This window comes from Anarrhichthys ocellatus, unplaced genomic scaffold (assembly GCF_004355925.1).
Source record: "Anarrhichthys ocellatus isolate YVR2014 unplaced genomic scaffold, GSC_Weel_1.0 scaffold85, whole genome shotgun sequence".
In the NCBI taxonomy this organism is placed as follows: Eukaryota; Metazoa; Chordata; class Actinopteri; order Perciformes; family Anarhichadidae; genus Anarrhichthys; species Anarrhichthys ocellatus.
The window spans coordinates 587,218-592,937 of NW_022280115.1; positions in this window are offsets into that span (position 1 = coordinate 587,218).

Sequence of the window (5,720 nt, forward strand, 5' to 3'; positions counted from 1 at the left end):
CGTCTGTCGATCTCCCGCTCCATCTTACCCTCACTCGTGAACAACACCCCGAGATACTTGAACTCCTTCGCTTGAGGTAGGCACTCCGTCCCCACCTGGAGGGAGCAATCCACCGGTTTCCGGCAGAGAACCATGGCCTCAGATTTGGAGGTGCTAACTCTCATCCCCGCCGCTTCACACTCGGCTGCAAACCGCCCCAGTGAATGCTGGAGGTCACGATCCGAGGAGGCTAACAGGACCACATCATCTGCAAATAGCAGAGAAGCGATCCCGAGACCCCCGAGACTGACGTTCTCCGCCCCCAGGCTGCGCCTAGATATCCTGTCCATGAAAATCACGAACAGGACCGGAGACAAAGGGCAGCCCTGGCGGAGGCCAACACCCACCGGGAACGTGTCTGACTTATTGCCGAGAATGCGGACACAGCTCCTACTGCAGTCGTACAGAGACCGGATCGCCCGTTGTAACGGGTCCGGCACCCCATACTCCCGCAGCACCCCCCACAAGACCCCCCGAGGGACCCGGTCGAAAGCCTTCTCCAAGTCCACAAAGCACATGTAGACTGGTTGGGCAAACTCCCAGAACCCCTCCAGTAGTCTTGCGAGGGTAAAGAGCTCGTCCACTGTTCCACGGCCGGGACGGAATCCGCACTGCTCCTCTTGAATCTGAGGTTCGACAAGCGGTCGGAGCCTCCTTTCCAGCACCCTGGCATAAGCCTTCCCCGGGAGGCTGAGTAGTGTGATACCCCGGTAATTCGAGCACACTCTCCGGTCCCCCTTTTTGAAGATGGGAACCACCACCCCGGTCTGCCATTCCATGGGCACTGATCCCGACCCCCATGCGACATTGAAGAGGCGTGTCAGCCAGGACAGTCCAACTATGTCCAGCGCCTTCAGCATCTCAGGGCAGATCTCATCCACCCCCGGCGCCTTGCCACCAAGGAGCTTTTTAACTACCTCAGCGACCTCTGCCAGGGATATGGGTGAGCCTCCCCCTAGGTCCTCAGGCGCTGCCTCCTCTGCAGAGGACATGTTGGTCGGGTTTAGGAGTTCCTCAAAGTGCTCTTTCCACCGCCCGACGATGTCCTCCGTCCGGGTTAGCAGTTCCCCCCCCCTGCTGAGAACAGCCTGGGGTAAGCCCTGCTTTCCCTTCCTGAGCCGTCGGATGGTTTGCCAGAACCTCCTTGAGGCCAACCGAAAGTCCTTCTCCATGGCCTCCCCGAACTCCTCCCATGCCCGAGTTTTAGCATTCGCGACCACCGCAGCTGCAGCCCTTCTGGCCTGCCGGGACCTGTCAGCTGCTTCAGGAGACCCCTGGGCCAACCAGGCCTTGAAGGTCTCCTTCTTCAGCTTGACGGCTTCCCTCACCTCCGGTGTCCACCACCGGGTTCTCGGGTTGCCGCCACGACAGGCACCGATGACCTTCCGGCCACAGCTCCTAGCGGCCGCGTCCACAATAGAGGCTTTGAACATGGTCCACTCGGATTCCGTGTCCCCAACCTCCCTCGGGGTGTGTAAGAAGTTCTTCCGGAGGTGGGAGTTAAAGACCTCCCGGACAGGGTCCTCCGCCAGACGTTCCCAGTTCACCCTCACTACACATTTGGGTTTGCCGGGTCTTTCCAACCGGTTCCCCTGCCATCTGATCCAACTCACCACCAGGTGGTGATCAGTTGACAGCTCTGCTCCTCTCTTCACCCGAGTGTCCAAGACATACGGCCGCAGATCAAATGATACGATTACAAAGTCGATCATTGATCTCCGGCCTAAGGTGTTCTGGTACACTTATGAGCCACCTTATGTTCGAACATAGTGTTCGTTATGGCCAAACCATGGCAAGCACAGAAGTCCAATAACGAAACACCATTCGGGTTCAGATCGGGCAAGCCGTTCCTCCCAATCACCCCCCGCCAGGTTTCTCCGTCATCGCCCACGTGAGCGTTGAAGTCCCCCAGGAGAACTATGGAGTCGGTAGGCGGCGCCCTTTCCAGGACCCCTCCCACCGACTCCAAGAAGGCCGGATACTCTGAACTGCTGTTTGGTGCATAAGCACAAACCACAGTCAGAGCCTTGCTCCCCGCAACCCGAAGGCGCATGGAGGCGACCCTCTCGCTCTCCGGGGAGAACTCCAACACAGCGGCGCTCAGCCGGGGGCTCGTGAGTATCCCCACTCCCGCCCGGCGCCTCTCACCCTGGGCAACTCCGGAAAAGGACAAAGTCCAACCCCTCTCCAGGAGCTTGGTTCCAGAGCCAACGCTGTGTGTGGAGGTGAGTCCAACTATCTCTAGCTGGTATCGCTCCACCTCCTGCACCAGCTCCGGCTCTTTCCCCGCTAGCGAGGTGACGTTCCACGTCCCTAGAGCTAGTCTATGCCGCCGGCGATCGGCATGCCCGGGCCTCCCGCCCGACCCACCGCCCGGTCTGCATAGCACCCGACCCCGATGCTTGTCCCTGCGGGTGGTGGGTCCACAGGGTGGCTGCTCCATGGTGTTTATTCGGGCTGAGCCCGACCGGGCCCCATGGGCAAAGGCCCGGCCACCAGACGCTCGCCTACGAGCTCCCCTCCTGGGTCTGGCTCCGGGAGGGTGCCCCGGTTTCCCTGGTCCGGGCGAGGTGGCTGTAGTCCGTGGGCTAACTATCATAGGGGTTGTTTTGAACCGCTCTTAGTCTGGGCTCTCCCCTGAAACCTGTTTGCCTTGGGAGACCCTACCAGGGGCTAATGCCCCGGACAACATAGCTCCCAGGATCACTGAGCCACTCAAACTCCTCCACCACGATAAGGTGGCGATTCACGGAGGAGGAATATGTATAATATGTATTTTAACTGCTACAGTGTAAAGGGAATACTGCTGTTAAAAATAACCTGATTTGTTTAAAGTGTTTGCAAACCAAATGTTATTGCACTTTTGTTCATATAGCAGTACTTCAAAATAAAAGTCCGCAATACACTACTTTTGAATTAATTATTGAATTTTGCACATAATGCAATTAATCGCAAAAAAATCCTGCGATTAATCGCGATTAAAAATTGTAATCGTTGCCCAGCACTAATGTTCATACGTTACGTTTCTACCAGTGGCGGGCCGTGCATTTTATACCTAGGCCTTCACTGTTGTCCTGCAGCTGAAATACCACCTTATAACCACAGGATGGTGCCACAGTTACTATTAGTTTCTAAGGCTGTAACTATGTACGCGTATTAAATGTACGTACCTATGTACGTATTAAATGTACGTAACGTTCGGTACAAGACTTGCAATACGTTTGAATAGTACTAGAGCATCTGGAAAATGCAGAAGCTTATATTCAGGAAAATATAATGTTTTCTGCGCTCATGGAGGACAGTGGTTCTCAGCTAGTCTGGCTGTGGGACCCACCATCACTCCTTAATGACAAGTCACGGCCCAAAGAGATCATCTTATGATTTTACTTTCACAACTTGAGCATTGTACGTACTGCTCTGCAGTGTCTTTCCTCGTCTCAGCCCCCTGTGTCATGGTGCACCTCACTGAGTCAGAATGCCCATATTTGATTGGCTGAGCTGCATCACGTGATGTGATTCACTACCCGACATGCCTCTGCTGTTAAGCTTCGTTTCACGATAGTCACGTGCTCGCCCACTGACCAATCACCTCGCGGCAGAGCTGCACATGGACACTGAGCTGCATGTAATGCTGACGTCATTATAGGCCGGCTAGCAGGTGCCGATTCGTCAAAGAATACGTCCAACATGTCAAACTAAAGATCTGATTGATTGAAGAATATGACAATCAACAATATCGTCCCCGTTCACTTAAACTGCAAATGGATGCAGGCCTCCGTCTGCAGGCCTCGGGCCTCTGTTCTTACCTAGAGACACAGAGGTGAAATCTGATTGGATAAAAGCTCTACTTAAAACAAGCTGCACTGGAAGCAGAGCAACTGAGGAAGACAGTAGCTGTGCATTGAGAAAATAAGATAATGGGGAAAATATTTTTATAAATTATAATACATGTAGTGTATTTAAGAAAAATTATTAAATTATAAAATAGATATAACTTTGTGATTCTGTTTCGGCCAGCAGAGAAGGCCTTGCAGGCCCTGACGGCCCGCCACTGGTTTCTACAAACCTGTGAAGCTAACATTAACAGAGTACGTTAGCACATCATTAACTAGCACTTCTGTGCTTCGCTAGCTACTGACCGTACACTGAACTATACTGCTTTAGCTTTTTAATATTTGCAACTGTGAATAAAGACGTTCCTTTATTCCAATGTCTTTTGTCTCTCAAGGTAATAGCATAATGCTGAAATAATCCATATTTACATGAAATTTAGGCTTCACTTTTTTTTCTTTTTTTTTAAAGGCATCACACAGGTGCAATTTCCCCCCTGGTGATGTTATTCCAGCCCACTATCATAGCGGTTCGTGGAAAAGTCACGAAATGCAATCTATTTTGTTTCTATTTTGTGGTCAGGGACATGTAAAGTCAATTAGGGTCTATGTGAGTATGCAATGGTCAGATCTTGTGACATTGGAATAAATATCGGGTAGACCACTTATGATGAGCGGGAAGGAAGTGAATGGGGCCAATAAATCCAGGAATTTCAACCATGAGACAAGTGTTCGCACTACATTTCCCAAAGAGCTGTCGTGAAGGGACGTGTTTGTTGGGGTTTTTCTAATCCTTAGTAAGTGGTTTTGTTGCCTCAACCTAACTTTCATTTTGTGGCGCAATGTCATACCGAAACAGAAGTTGTGCCAAGCGACACAAAAGAAATGGCACAAAACCAATAGATTTCACTCTGCTGTGTGACTGTGTTGGGAATCCCTCAGCTCAGATCGCAGTCAAGTGTGCCAAAGTGTGTGTTGGGGTTTGCCAACACTTCTTGTAGTAATCTTGTAGCCAGGCATGCCAGTGGCGCACTTGGATACAGTGTGGGATCAGAAAGAATACATTATCATACATTATAGGTGGGCGCGTTAGAGGCTGTGACAATCACATAACATTCACTATTTTCACATTTTTAAACACAGGGCTCTCCCCTTCATGACACATTGACAGTGTGGGAACCCTGTGGAGAATAGACAGCTGGGACAAAGCAGAGATTCAAATATTAAAATTCTTCTAATTGCACTTTTCTTTCTGGGTGAAGATTCAAGGGTGGTGCGTCCAAGGTTAAGTGGGAGTGATATTTCTCCAGAGATGGAATGGGGCAGAGAGGATTTTCAAGCTGGTCATACACACCTTCCCTTGTGCTCTCTTTATTCTTCTTCTTCTGTGGCTCATTGTGATCCTTTGTATGCTAGTTGTATGCCGGTGTTGCATAAGCCATATTTAGTCTCTTTTGATGATGAATGACAGGGGTTTGAAGTGCTGATTGCCCTCATTTCCCCTTCGCCCAAAGTGTAATCGGACGTCAAACCACACTTTGTTTACTTGCCCCTTAGGGGTGTTGGGATCCAGCACCTTCTTTATTGCAGCATCTTACAATACTGACGCATTAAGAACTGTTGTGTCAAGTCCTTTATTTCTCAGAATTTTTACAATGTTGGTGAATACCTTGTTGCTCGTTGTATACTCTGCATCTTTGAGGAGACACCAGGACTGACTGAGTGGTGGGTCATTAATGTGAGGGACCAATTTAACTTCTCAGGCCATAGAGAACGCCCTTACTGTTTCTGACAGTGGCATAAAATCTCACAAACTGTCCGGTGGTGGCTGATAAGGCTGATAGAATGATG